At 45.5% G+C, this 15,458-nt stretch overlaps 1 long non-coding RNA gene across 1 annotated transcript in view; it reads right to left on the bottom strand.

Moving 5' to 3' along the window:
* Positions 1-519: 519 nt before the first annotated feature.
* Positions 520-15,458, bottom strand: part of LOC122810952 — a 51,399-nt gene continuing 36,460 nt past the window's right edge. Inside the window, exon 3 of the long non-coding RNA XR_006366163.1 lies at positions 520-626. This is a non-coding gene — a long non-coding RNA (uncharacterized LOC122810952). The remainder of the gene's footprint in view (positions 627-15,458) is intronic.

Genomic DNA, 15,458 nt, shown 5'->3' with positions numbered 1-15,458 from the left:
ATTTGTACTTGTATTTAAATGTGGAAGTGAAAAATGTGTTTTATCTTGCACTGAAGAAGGGTTGTTAACCTGAAAGCTTTGCTTTTACAATTAAACTTTTTAGTACGTTGTTTCAGTAGGATGTATCATATAGCTCAGGCTACTGCAACAGTGACATAATGATTTGCTACAGTTTTGAAATAGATGTAATTCTTATGGAGAATCATTTTGTAGCAGACACTGCAGTGCAGAATATTTAAATGTCTTATGAAATTTAAGGTGACGCACCTTTGATCAACTACTTTATGGTCAGATCTGTACTGAACAGATTACATTAGCTGTGGTTAGAAGGAAATGAGAAATTAAGATCTTTAACTGTAATTCTTAAGCACATATGGCAACCCACTCTAGTTGGAGAATAGATGTTATACAAATGTAATGACGTTGATTACTCCTTTTGAACACAGCACCCCTCTTCTATTCTAGATATTCAAGATATTGGAAACAACAGCCAGTATTAATGGATACCTACCACATCTGTATAAGGGACTGAAGCAGGAACCCACTGTCCACAGTCATTCCGAACTTCATTTAAATAGACCTCATCTAGAAATGTTTGATGACCTGTGTCTGCTTCTAGTAACATTCTGATGGAAGACAGAAAAGCAGCTTTTGTTAATACAACTTGGCCCATCTCTGTGACCTACATGTCATTAAACCAAAAGGTTTCATTTTCTTTCTAAATTGTTAATATTTAACTCATTATCACCAATGCCATCAGTAGTTGTTGCTCAATCACAGTCTCTTCATCTTGTAAAAATAAAAGCTATGTACTCACCATAACCAGGAATCTGTGTTGCCCATTTTCATTCTTCCTCAACGGATGGGTATCAGATCTGACCTCGGATCTGACTAAGCCGATTTTCTTCCAGATTCTGGATTAGACTCTTGAGCTCCTCCCTTAACCACAATGCCCCTTGCTACTACTTTACCTTTACATTGACTTTGCTGTCACTATAATCTACCAAAGTAATAAGGTATACAGCAAGAGAAAGAACAGCATAGGGGCTCAAACTGGAACAGTGGTTTCAAACAGAACCTTTATCAGGTCACTCCCAAAAAGATGGACAGGGGGATGGAGGGGGGAAGTTGAGGAAGAATAAAAATGAACAATATAGATTCATAGTTATGGTGAGCACATAACTTTTGTATCTTATGATGTCATTTTCATTCATTCCTCAATGGATAGGGCAGAGTCCCCAGCTATGATACCCCTTGGGTGGCTCTCAAGGAAGGATATTCTTGAGTACCACAGAACCAAAGGCAGCCCTGTTTCTGGAGAGGACATCCAACTTGCAATGAGCGATAAAGGTATGAGCACTGGACCAAGCGGCTGCAGCACAAATATCATCAAGGGAAGCTCTGGCCCAGAAAACAGCAGATGTGGCCACAGACCTAGTGGAGTGAGCTTTTGGGCGCTATGCCAAAGGTAGACCCTTTCAAGGAATAAACGTAAGAAATACAATCAGAGATCCCTGACTTCAGAAACAGGTTTTCCAAATTTGTTACAGGCAAAGGAAACACAGTCGGTCAGCTTTCCGAAAATTCTGTGGATATAAAAATGAAGTTGCCTATGTATGTCTAACAGGTGAAGCATAAATTTTCCTTTATTGTAGTATTTAAGAAAGAAAACTGGCAAATTTATTACTTGATCATTGTTAATTTCAGAAGCAATATATGGTAGGAAACATGGATTAGTATATAAAGTAACTTTGTCTTTATGGAAAATCAAATAGGGTGGTTTTGAAGGTAGTGCTTGGAGTCCAGAAACTCATCTGGCAGAAGTGATAGCCACTAGGGAGATTGTTTTCTAAGAAAGAAATCTGAGGTCGGATGTAGCTGAAGGCTCAAAGGGAGGTTGAACCCAGCTTTGTAATACAAGTGTGAGATCCCAAGGTGAAGTAGGGCCTTTAATCTGAGGTCTAAGCAGAAAAGTTTCTTAACAAATGCTTTACATAATCTGGTTGAAGTTAGAGGAGTAGTATAATCTCGGATGTGAAAATTAGAAATGGCTGCTAGCCGAACTTTGAAAGTGGAAAAACTAGCACCACCTTGAAACATAGAAGCCAGGAAATCCAAAATAGCAGGGATAGGAGCAGTAAAAGGATATAATTGTCTCTGCTGTGCCCAGATGGAGAATTTTTTCCATTTACTCATGTATAGTTTCCTGGTTTTAGATTTCTGAGATGATATTAATATCTAGCAAACTGGGGAAGAAAGCCTGGACCATCTAGCCATCATCGGAATTGGAGAAACCATGCGGTCAGCTTGAGGCCTAGAATGTGAGTCATCCCTGAGAGAGGAGATACTATATCTGGACTGTTGTCCAGTGTCCAAGGAAGACACAGAAAATGAGACCACAGTAAGAGAAATCAAATTTGCCAAGGCCAGAAAGGGGCAATGAGGATAACCTAGCTCTTCAACTGTAGTACTTTCTGAAGAAATTTGTGAATTAGAGGCAGGGGAGGGTAAAAGCATGCAGGAGACCAGAAGGCCAAAGGTGGACTGCAGCATCACTCAGCAACTTCCCCCGAAGGGGTTTTAAGGCAAAGAACCTGCTACACTTGTTCAGAGGCAAGGCAAGAGATAACAGCAAGGTTGACTCCCATCTGCGGAATGTCCTTTCTGACATTTTCTGGTTTAGAGACCACTCGTGAGGCATCAGAATAGTTCTGCTGAGCTTGTCTGCTAGAATACTGGATTTCCACAGCATGTGCGTTGCTACAAGAAAGTGGTTAGAAGAGATCGCCCATTGCAAGACTCTCATTTCTGCTCGATAAAGAAGACACACCCCATTTGTTGATGTACCATACCACTGACATATTGTCTGTTTGGATTGCAACTGTCCCTAGAGAGAGTGACTTCTGAAAGGTCAGCAGTGCTAATAGGACCACTCTCATCTCTAAGGTGTTTATATGCAGATAGGTCTCTTCTGGGGACCACATGCCATGAACAGTCCGCCCCAAGTAATGCTCCACCACCACAATTAGGAAGCATCCGTAATTAGCATGGCTTTTGAAGGAGGAAGGATAAAGGGACATCTTTGACGAACATCACTGGACTGGACCCACTAAAGCAGAGCAGTCCCTATTAATTATTCAAACTTTTCAAAGTTCGAATGTCATATGATCGACACAATATGATCGAACTTTGAAAAGTTCGAAGGTTAAAAGCAACGGGTCCGTATGGAGCAGAATGGGAAAATTTCCCTTTTCTGCACTGAAGTGCGATCTCTGAGTTAGTATATTTAAGTAGGGTAATGCCCCCCCTGCTCAGAGCATTCAAGTAGGTTTTTTGTTTTATTTTAATTTTTTATTATATTTTCGAAGTTTCAAACTTCGCTCATATGTTGTCAAATATATGAGGTTTGAAGTTTTGAAACTTCGAATATATAATATAGTCCCAAGCAGGGAACTACTGAAAACCCAGTAAAGTATTACTGGATGATTCGGTGGGTGTTGAAGAATTGACCATTGTACTGCCAAGGCCCACTGGAGAAGTTGCATGTGAAAACAAGCAGTGGTAGTAGAGAAATCAATGCAGCCATCGAATATACGGCCTGGAGTACTAGTTTGGTCAGGGGGGAAGGGTGTGATAAGATCTGACTAACATGAATTCTCAAAGTGTAAATCTTGTTTTGTGGTAGAAAGGCCAAGTGACTGATAGTGTTCAGGCAAGCTCCTATGAAGTCCAAGACTTGAACTGGTTGAAGATGAGACTTGGGAAGACTGACTGTGATTTTCCAGGTACTGACACGGATGGAGTAATTAATTCCTGGTTCCCCCTAACAGATGCCTGGTTGAAGCAGTAAGGAGACAGTCATCCAAATAAGGAAACACTGAATCCGCACAGTCTCAGATGAGCTGCTACCACTGCCATACATTTGGTGAACACCATGGGGGGCTATGGTGAGACCAAAGGGCAGGGCTCTGAACTGATAATGACTGGTCCCCAGCTAAAAGCCCAAGAAGCTCTGAGAGCATATGTTCATGTTGATGTGATAGTACACATCCTGGAGGTCTATGGCTCACATCCAATCGTCCTTCCACAGAAGAGGGAGAATGGACTGTACTGTGACCTTCCAGAACTTGGAGCTCTTTACAAGCTGAGATCTAGAACTGGTCTCAAGTCCCCTATTTTCTTTGGCACTAACAAGAACCTTGAGTAAATTCCAAATCCTGTTTGGTCTGGTGGGACCTCTTGGATGACTCTCTTGTTCAGCAGCTTTTGAATTTCTAGGGCTAACTCCCTTTGATTGGATGGTACATCGGGGAGACATTTTTGTTAGGTTGGTAGTGTTTACGAAAAGGAAATGAAATAACCTATGGATATGATCCTCTGCACCCAAGATTTATTTGTGATGGCTGCCCAGGCATTTAGGTGCAAAGACACGTGCCCCTCGAAGCCTCCAGAGCAGAGCAGTTAGGAACCCATCAAGAGCGCTGAAAGAGCCCTTGGTTTTGCAGACCCTCTCTGCTTTGTGGGCAGTGTCTTCCTTTATTTCCCCCTGCCAATGGGGGAAATTTCCCCTCATGAATCCTGGAAAGAACCTTGGGATTTTTGGAACCACATCTTTTTCCCACTGCAATGATTTCAGTTGAAGGGTCTTTGTGGGGTTGAAAAACGGATTCCCACAGCAGATAAGATCTTTCCAACCTGTTCACTTTGGGAGTGTGTGTCCTTAACACTGGTCCCGAACAAGGAAGATCTGCAAAATTGCACAAACGCATCCAGGCATGTCTCCTGATGGTAAGCTTGAACCCGCAGCCCATGAGGAACCTTCAGCTGCCTAAAAGATTAACCTCATGGGCACATTGGAAATGGACTGTAGGGTGGACAGTCGTGAAGAAAAAAAAAAGAAGTTATGTACTTACCATAACATTCCATGTTTGTAGTCCATCTCACCTACATTCTTGCAGGGATGGGTTCTGAACTGATTCTCAGCTCCAACTCGGTCGATACTAAAGCTTGAGAGATTTTACTGGCTCGAGGCTAACCCCTATCCCATGTTACCTCACAGCAATTCCCCAGATCTTGTTTGCAAGAAAGTAAATAGGTACATAATAGTCAGTAAACTATCAATAACTATGCACACACAGAATACTCCCTGCCAGGTGGATGGACAACTACAACCTTCAGGAAACAGGAAGGGAGAAGGGGGTGGGACACAAGAATGTAGGCAAGATGGACTACAAACATGGAACGTTATGGTAAGTACATAACTTCTTTATGTTATGTAGTCCTATCTCGCCGTAATTCTTGCTGGATGGGACATCGTCCCTAGCACCTTTATCCCAGGTGGCTCAAGCGAAGAGACTCTTCAGCACAGTGGACCCAAAGGATAACCTGTCCCGGGAGGCCAAATCCAATTTGTAATGAGTGACAAAGGTATGAGGTCTAGCCCAACTAGCTGCTGCACAAATGGTATCAATTGGGAGTTTTGATCTAAGGCATATGAAGCTGATATTGCTCTGGTTGGATGGCCTTTTACTTTGGCTGGTAATTGTTTGCCAGCAGCTTTGTAAGCAAATGAAATGCAGTCTGAAAGCCATTTAGACAAAGTGACCATAGAAACAGGTAAGCCTTTATTTTTGTCTGAAAAGGAAACAAATAATTGGTCTGATTTTCGAAATTCTTTAGTTCTGTGTAGGTAAAACCTGGGAATTCTGTGGACATCCAATTGGTGTAGTCTGTATTTTGATTTATTAGTATGATTTGGGAAGAAAAATGGTAGTTCGATAGTTGTGTTGAGATTATGCTCTGAACATACCTTAAGAAGAAAGGAAGGATTAGTGCTAAGTGAGACTCTACCCTTGTGGAAAACAATGTAAGGAGGTTGAATGGTGAGGGCTTGCAATTCTGAAACTCTCCTAGCAGATGTTATAGCCACTAAGAACAATGACTTCCAAGACAAGAATTTCAGATCTGATGAAGAAGAGGGTTCAAAGGATGGAGAAATTAAAGATGTAAGAACTAGGCTGAGGTCCCAGGGCTCCGGTGGTTGCCTGACTGGAGGTCTGAGAAGGAGGACTCCTTTCAAAAAGGTTTTGCAAAAGAGTGGGACATGACTGGATTTCCCATGTAGCCAAAATAATAATTAGAGATGGCAGCTCACTGAACTATAATAGTAGCAGCTGCAGCTCCTTCATGAAAAATGGATGCAGGAAGGACAGGAAAGACTCTATAGGAGTTGAGTAGGGATCTATGCCTTGGTTTGTTGCCCAAATGGAGAACCTGTTCCATTTACTGGAATATAATTTCCTGGTGGAAGGTTTGTGTGAAAAAATCAGAATGTGTTTGATTTTAGGGGAAAGGGAAACACACCTGGCTATTTGTGGAACTGGAGCAGACATGCTGTCAATTTTAGGGTTTGGATTGTAGGATGGAACTGCCCTGACTAATGAATCAGGAGGTCTGGAGATGGTCCCAGAATCCATGGTTCCACCAAGAGATAGGGCCACAGGAAGGGGAACCAGACTTGATGAGGCCAGTAAGGAGCAATGAGGATCAGGGGGGACTCTTCAACAGTTTTGCTTTCTGAATTACTTTTGTAATAAGAGGAAAGGGTGGAAAAGCATAAAGGAGTCCCGGAGGCCAATTGTGGACCAGAGCATCCCTGGGTGACATCCCCGGATGGGGAATTAGGGCAAAGTAGCTGCTGCATTTGCTGTTCATGTACGTGGTGAATGGGTCGCAGCAAGGCTGGCCCCATTTGCGAAAAATCTCTTCCGCAGCTTCTGAATTCAAGAACCACTCGTGAGGCATCAGAATTGCTCGACTGAGTTTGTCTGCCATCACACTGGACTTCCCCGAGATGTGCATTGTTACCAGAAAGCACTGAATGTCCATTGCCCATTTCCATACTCATAAAGCCTCTCGACAAAGTGGGTAAGATTTGGTTCCCCTTGCTTGTTTATGTACCACACTACAGACATGTCTGATTGAATCGCAATTGTCCCATTGGAAAGAGAACTGTGAAGTGCTTGCAACGCGTATAGCACCGCTCTCATCTCCAGAACATTTATGTGCAAGTGGTTCTCGTGATCCTGCCAAGTACCTTGGACCGTCATTCCCAGATAATCCCCCCTACCACCTTATCTGGGAGGCGTCCATGGTCAAGACTGCATTTTCTTGAGGGAGAGCAAGTGGGTGACCTAGATGAAGTTGATCCATATGTAACCACCATGTTAGATCCTTCTTGCAGGAGTTTGTGATGAGTATTTGGTGAGACGGGGGGGATCCTGCATTGACCACTGGGCAAATAGTAGCCACTGAAGTACTCTCATGTGCAGATGGGCTAGGGGAACTAAGAGAATGGTGGAAGCCATAGTCCCCAGGACCTGAAGAATCTGACTTGGTTGTGTAACGATTCTATCCTTTCTGGTGTCAGTTTTGCTGCCATGGTGGTTGAGTCTATTTCTGAGCCTAAGAATACAATGCGCTGCAATGGAGATAAGGCTGATTTTTTTAGGTTTATTGTAATGCCTAATCTGGCACACAAGGATAGAGTCTCGTCCCTGGTTCTGATTAGTTGGTGCTTGGTGGTAGCAGTGAAAAGCCAGTCATCTAGGTACAGAAACACCTGGAATCCTTGATGTCTCAGGTGAGCCATTACCACTGCAATGCATTTGGTGAACACTCCGGGGGCTGTGGTGAGTCCAAAGGGCAGTGTCCGAAATTGAAAATGACTGGCTCCCAGCCAAAAGCGTAGGTGTCTTCTGGAGTGCCTGTCCATTTTGATGTGGTAGTACGTGTCCTGAAGATCTATTGAGCACATTCAATTGTCTTTCCCGATAAAGGGAAATGTCAACTGCAGAGTGATCATTCGGAACTTTGATTTCTTTACAGACTTGAGTTTGCTGAGATCTAGAATTGATCTCCAGTCCCCTGTCTTTTTTGGAACTAAAAAGAATCATAAGTTCTGGATCCTATTTGCTCTGTGGGGACTTCTTGGATGACTCTTTTTTGAAGCAACGAGATGACCTCTGATGTTACACAGTCTAATTGAATGCGTGGCACGTCTGGTAGAGACTGGTTTACCACGGGATCGGAAACAAGGGACTAAGGTAACCTCTGGATATTATGGTTTGTACCCAACAATCTTGGGAAATTTGTAGTCAGGTGCTTGGGTACAGTGAAAGATGACCCTCGACTGTCTCCAGAGATGGACAGTCAGGCAACCCCTCAGGGGCATTGGAAGGGATGATCAGAGAAAGTATCTATCTCCCTGATGTAGCAGACCTCCTCTGCCGCGAGGGCATCGTCGTCCATTATATCCTCCCCCTCTGCCTCTAGGGGAGGGGTGACCTTGTGCCTGAGGGAAACCTTTTTGGGATATACGGAACCAGATTTTCCCTCCTGCATGACCCTTGGGATAGGGTCTAGAAGGAAGAGAAAAACGGACTCTGACAGCAGATAAGGTTTTCCCTTCCTGCTCGCACCTGGTCAAAGTCTCTTACCTGCGGTCCAAAAAGAGTTGAACCATCAAAGGGGATGCTGGTAAAGGAAGACTTAAAGGATTCCGTGAAGTTACATAGACGCATCCAAGAATGTCTCCTAAGAGAAATTCCTGCTGCGGCTGCCCTCCTCGCTTTGTCCGCTGCATAGAAAATCAGCCTCATGGAGGAGTTAGCTATAGATGTAAGAGTGGAGAGCTATGCAAATACCTTGTCCATGGATCCCGAAGCTACTGAACCCTGAAGAGTGTCTCCCATCTCCTTCAGGACCCCTTTGAAGTCTAGTAAAATGGGAAAGATAATTCAGCGATTGTAAGGTAAATGCCACTGAAGAGAAGGTACGCTTTCCATACCTAACCATCGTCCTGGACTCTTTATTAGGAGGATGGATATTAGAAGATGTCTCGGACAACTCCTTTTTTGTAGCTGCTGCTACCACCATAGCATCCACAGGAACTCCTTTAGAAAGAAAGAACTTATCTTCCGGAGCAGTCATAAATTTGTTTGGCCTCCTCGGGACAGGCTCCCACTGTGTTCGGGGAGGTCGAGGCTTTCTGGGATATGACTCCCAAGAGCTGGTCATAAGGTGGTGTCACCCAGGAGGTGGAAGGTCTGGAACCAAAGGCCTCAAGGTACACTGATTCATTCTCAGTAGGGTTAGAGGTCTTCCAATCACCCCTCTGTCTAAGGATTTCAAGGATATCAGCAAAGGAGACATCCTCAGAGGGGGATCTAAGGGACCCTTCTGATTCATCCAAATCAGTCAATGACATGACAGACTCAGGTGAGTCAATGTGCTTCCTCTTACAAAGTCTCTTCCGAGGGAGCTCTCCAGTGGGATAATCTGGGGAGGTCTTGGAAGAGGGGACACCTCCAATGGAGGCTGCTTGAGTCTCTGGTTCCCTACACTAAGGGGATGGTGGGGGAGAAGAGGTTGCTGCCGGCTGCTGGTGGGACATCGGGTCCAAAGGCAGGGCTTTGGCACTGGATTAAGCTTTCTCTATTGCTTCGAAGGCCTTGCCACTCTGCTCCAAAGACGATCTCTGCTCCAAGGAGATGGTAGGTTGGCTCCGAGCAGGAGGGACAGGTTCCAAATCAGGCATGGGAACTGAGCTCAGTCGAGCTGAAGCACCAAGAGGGAGGGTCAGTTCCAAAGAAAAACTGGGGTGACTATCCCTCTCAGAGTCAACTCGAGAGCGTCGGCTCCCACATCCAGATCCCAGATGAATTCTCGGAACTGAAGGATCCAACAATGAGTTAAGCAGCCAGCTATTCTCTGCCCCTATGTTAAACTCATTGGAACTTTCCCTAATACTGATTCAACTAATCACCCATCTGCTCTGTGCCCTAGTTTTCCCATAGCTCTGCCGATTGTTTTTTTAATGTGGCCACTGATTCATGTGGCAACTAGGTCCTTGATTGGCCCACGACTTACCATTAAGACACACAACTATCCCAGTGAAAAACAGTATTAAAATTAGTAGCAGAAGCTAAAACCTACTACAAACAATAAGGAAATTCTTCCCCAAGGCTGTAAAATTCTTAGATCAGAGATGCTAAACTGAAGCTTGACTACCTAGACCCGCATCCACCAAAATTCAATAACACATGGATGCTATTCTCCAGACTAGACCTAAACTCTAAAAAATTTATCATCCTAATAGCAATTTACATCCCCCCCAACAATGAACCCACCTTAATAGTAGACTTTCTATACTGGACATCAACGACTTTCTCCCAAGAAACCATTATCATGGGCGACCTCAAGCTAGACTGGTCTATCTGTACATCCAAAAATCCTATCATCTTCATAAACTTACACAGTTTCTCCCAATTAATAAACTACTCAACTCAAATAGAGAAGACAAATAGTCAATCCATCTTAGATTGGACCTTTATCAACAAACCTTCTCTTGCTAGACAAACAGGATGCCTCCCAGACAGCTAAGTGACCATCTACCCACTTACCTTCTTTGGCAAACAACACATTCACCCAAAAGCTCAATATTTAGACAAGTACGTCACAAAAAGAACTTCTGTTCTCAAAACTTTATGTTAACCTTAAAACATTGTAATTGGTCTCCTCTATCATCCCTACCATTAGACATTGCAGTAACTTAGTTCAATAGTAGCATACTTAATACTCATGCGCCTCTAAGAACAATTAGAACAAAAGTAAACTACGCCCTTGGCTAACTAAAGATACCAGACTCCTGCTGAAATACAGAGACAGAGCCTGGGCATTACACCACTCCAATATAAATCCATCCTCACTAAACAACTACCATGAACTCAGTAACAAATCAAAAAGACAGGTAAAGTGTGACAAAAAACAAGAAGTTATGTACTCACCATAACGTTCGATGTATGTAGCCCATCTCGCCTCACATTCTTACCCATGGCGGCTCCGACTCGGCCGATTTTACTAGCTCGAAGTCTCTCATTGGTTGGGCTAAGCAGGTATCCCATGGTGCACTTATTCATATCCCCAGATCTAGTTTGCTGCGAAACTCATTTGTACTCCATGCACACATCACATCCATATAAAGAATAAGCTAAGCAAGGGAACTCTGTAGATGACAACCTAACCTCCAAATCCTCCAGGAAGGGGGAAGGTGGGAGGGTAAGTAAGAATGTGAGGCGAGATGGACTACATACATCGAACGTTATGGTGAGTACATAACTTCTTGATGTTATGTAGTCCTATCTCGCCTACATTCTTACCCGTGGGACAGCGTCCCTAGCACCTACATCCTGGGTGGCTCATAGGAAAATACTCCTGAGAACTGTGGAGCCAAAGGAAGACCTGCCCCTGGAGACCACGTCCAATTTGTAATGAGAAACAAAAGTGTGAGGAGAAGCCCAAGTAGCTGCAGCACATATATCATCCATTGACAATCTGGCTTGGTAGGCTGTGGATGTAGAAACAGCCCGAGTAGAATGTGCCTTGACCGTAAATGGCAGATTGTTTACCTCCTGCTTGATAGATGAAAGAGATACAACTGGCTATCCATCTAGACAGTGTGACCTTGGATACCGGGGAACCCATTCGGTTTTCCGAAAAGGAGACAAAAAGTTGGTCTGACTTCCGGATATCTTTTATCCGGTGTAGATAGAAACGTTAACTGTCTATGTACATCCAATTGGTGAAATCCAAATTCTGCCTTGTTAGAAAAGTGGGGGAAGAAAACAGGCAGCTCAATGGACTGATTTATGTTAGACACGGAAGCCACTTTAGGAAGGAACGAGGGGTTTGGTCTAAGAGAGACCCTATCTTTATGGAAGATTAAATATGGAGGTTTGATAGAGAGGGCTTGAATTTCCGAAACCCGCCTCGCTGAAGTTACTGCTGTTAAGAAGACTGTTTTCCGTGTCATAAATTTCAAATCGCAGGTAGCTGCAGGCTCAAAGGGTGGTACATCACGGCTTGTAGAACAAAACTGAGATCCCAGGGCAAGATAGGTTCGGACACTGGGGGACGAAGCAACAGAGTTCCTTTGAGGAATGCTTTGCATAGTCTATGTGCCATGAGACTAGGTTCATTCACTACGTGGAAATTAGATATCGCCGCCAGTTGAACTTTGATGGTGGTTGATGTGCACCCCTGCTGGAAAAGCATAGACAAGAACTCCAGAACTGAATCTATTGGAGCTGTGTAAGGATCAATGCCTCTGGTATGTGCCCAGATAGGGAACCTTTTCCATTTACTACAATAAATCTTTCTAGCGGATGGTTCATGAGCGGACGATAAAAAATGGACCACTTCCGGTGAAAAATTATGAAGTCTGACTAATGATGGAAGTTGAGTAGCCAGGCTGTCAACCGGAGAGTCATCAGGGAGGGGTGGATCTGTCCCGACATGTGTGTCAGTAAATCTGGTTGAGGGTCCAGAGTCCAAGGAGTGTTCACAGTGAACTGCTGAAGAAAAGGAAACCAAACCTGACGAGGCCAGTGTGGAGCAATCAAAATGATTCTGCTTCCCAAGGATTGCGCTTTATGAATCACCTTTGACAACAGGGGAAACGGAGGGAAAGCATAAAGCAGACTGGAGGGCCAATCGTGAACCACAGCATCCCTGGGTGACTCCCCCTGTGGGGGGATCAGCGTGAAGTAGTTGCTGCATTTCGCATTGAGAGGGCTGGCAAAAAGGTCGCAGCAAGACTGACCCCATCTGCTGAAGATTCGCTCTGCAATAAGGCATCAGGATAGCTCTGCTTAGCCTGTCTGCAATCACGTTGGACTTCCCCGGAATGTGCGTTGCCACCAGAAACCGTTGGGAAGCTACTGCCCAATGCCACACTCGCATGGCCTCTCTGCACAAAGGGTAAGACCGGGTTCCCCCTTGCTTGCTGAGATACCACACTACTGACATGTTGTCTGAGTGTATAGCAATAGTCCCTAGAGGAAGAACCCTCTGAAGTGCCTGCAATGCAAGAAGCACTGCTCTCATCTCTAGGACGTTTATATGCAAATGTATCTCGTGTTCTTGCCACGTGCCTTGGACTGTCCTGCCAAGATAATGCCCCCCCCCAATCTGGGAGGCATCCGTGGTCACCGTGGCAATCGGGATGGGTGGAACGAAGGGCTTTTCCCCGTTCAAATTGTTGGTGCACAGCCACCAACTGAGGTCCTGCTTGCATCTGTCCGTAAGATGGGATGAGACAGTGGGAGTCTTTGGAGGGACCATTGAACAAAGAGGAGCCATTGGAGAATTCTCATGTGTAATCTTGCTAGAGGAACCAACATGATTGTTGCTGCCATGGTCCCTAGGAGTTGGAGAACCCATCTTGCCTTCACTTGTCTCAGGGGCATCAGCATGTGTATCTGTTGTTGTAATACTCTGATCCTTTCTTGTGGTAAAAATGCTCACATTCAAATGGTGTCTAATTCTGCTCCTATAAAGGTGACACGCTGTGAGGGCAATAAGGCAGATTTTTCCCAATTTATTGTTATGCCCAACTTGTGACACAGATTGATGGTAGCGTCCCTGGTTTGAACTAGTTGATGCCTGGTGGGAGCGGTAAGGAGCCAATCGTCCAGATACGGAAACACCTGGAATCCCTGACATCTCAAGTGAGCCGTCACCACCGCCATACACGTGGTGAACACCCTGAGGGCTTTGGTGAGACCAAAGGGCAGGGCTCGAAACTGGAAGTGACTGGCTCCCAGCCGGAAGTGTAGGTGACTCCTGGATGCTCTGTCCATTTTCACATGGTAGTAAGCATCCTTGAGGTCAATGGAGCACATCCATACCTCCTCTCCCAACAATGGAAGAATTGATTGTATTGTGACCATACGGAACTTGGACTTTATTACGTGATTGTTGAGTTGGCTGAGATCTAGTATGGGTCTCAGGTCCCCTGTTCTTTTCGGCACCAAAAGAATCTTGAGTAAGTCCCTAATTCGATTTGGTCTGAGGGAACACGCTGGATAGCTCCTTTTTCTAGCAGCTGCGAGACCTCTGAGGCTGCTTGATCCCTTTGACTGGGTGGTACGTCCGGCATTTTTTTTTGATTGGCGGGGGTACTGATGAGAATGGAATGAGGTAACCTCCAGAAATGATCTGTAATACCCATCGGTCCTGGGTAATGCTTTCCCAGGCTTCCGGATATAAGGAAATTCGACCCCCGACTGGCTCCGGATAAGCGCAGTCGGGCACACCCTCAGGAATGAGAGTATGGAGAACCACGGAAGGAGTCACGGTCTCCCGAATTGTGGGGGCCCCCTCTGCCTCTGGGGCGACGTCTCCCTGAATAAAGCCCCCCTCCCCTGTCTCTGGAGGGGGGTTCACCTTGTGCGGCAGGAGAACACCTCTGTGATTTCTTGAACCACACCCCCCCCGCTGGGCCTTGGGATAAGGCCTAGAAGGAAGGGAAAAACGGACCCCTACAGCAGACAGGGTCTTTTCCTCTTGCTCGCACCTGGTGAGGGTGTCTTTCACTTTGGTCCCAAACAAGGAGGAACCATCAAAGGGGGCCATCAGTGAAGGAAGACTTGAAGGCCTCTGCAAAGTGACACAGGCGCAGCCAGGCTTGCCTCCTAAGGGCAACCCCTGAGCTTGCTGCCCTAGTCGCTCCCTTGGCTGCATACGAAATGAGCCGCATGGATGAGTTGACAATGGAGTTGAGGGTAGAAACCTGGGCGTTAACCTTCTGAGCCACCGCCTCAGGAATGTTACCCACAAGAGTATCTCCTAACTCTTTGAAGACCTCTCTCTGGAGCTGAGTGAAGTGAGACAAGTAATTCAGCGACTGTAACGTAAAGGTCGCTGATGAGAGGGTATGCTTCCCGTACCGGTCCATGGTCCTAGACTCCTTGTTAGGAGGATGGACAGATGAAGAAGACTCTGCTACTTCCTTCTGGGTGGCTGCCGCCACCACCATAGCATCTACAAGAACTCCTTTAGACAGAAACTCTTTGCCCTGGAGGGGGCGGAAAAAAACTTGCTGGGACGCCTGGGCACGGGCTCCACAGAATCAGGGTTCTCCCACACTCTTCGACAAATCAGGTCAAGGAGTTCATCTAAGGGTGGAGACACCCAGGAGGTGGAGGGTTGAGCACCAAAAGCCTTAAGGAATACTGACTCCTCCTTGGAAGGGGCTTTGGAAGGCCAGTAACCTCTATGTTTCAGTATCTCCAGGATATCGGAGAAGGAAACATCATCAGAGGATGACTTGTGGGACCCCTCCGATTCCTCGAGGTCGGTATCAGAGGTGAGGGACTCATATTGGGAGTCTATGTGCTTCCTCTTGCACATTTTCTTTCTGGGGGGCTCCTCAGGCACCAACTCTGAGGGACCCTCAGAAATTTGGGGACCACTCGTGGGGGTATCCCTAGGCTCTGGTGCTCTGCTGTCCATGGATGGGTGGTGAACAGAAGCTCTCACCGGAGTGGTGGGTGACAGAGTGACCAACCCGCCTGTAGCCGATGATCTGGCCAGCGTGGTCTGCATAGCCTCAAAGG

This window comes from Protopterus annectens, chromosome 9.part0 (genome assembly GCF_019279795.1).
Source record: "Protopterus annectens isolate FY-2018-M chromosome 9.part0, PAN1.0, whole genome shotgun sequence".
Classification (NCBI taxonomy): Eukaryota; Metazoa; Chordata; order Ceratodontiformes; family Protopteridae; genus Protopterus; species Protopterus annectens.
Note: the sequence above shows the minus strand (reverse complement) of the source record. Positions and strands in the feature narration are given on the sequence as shown.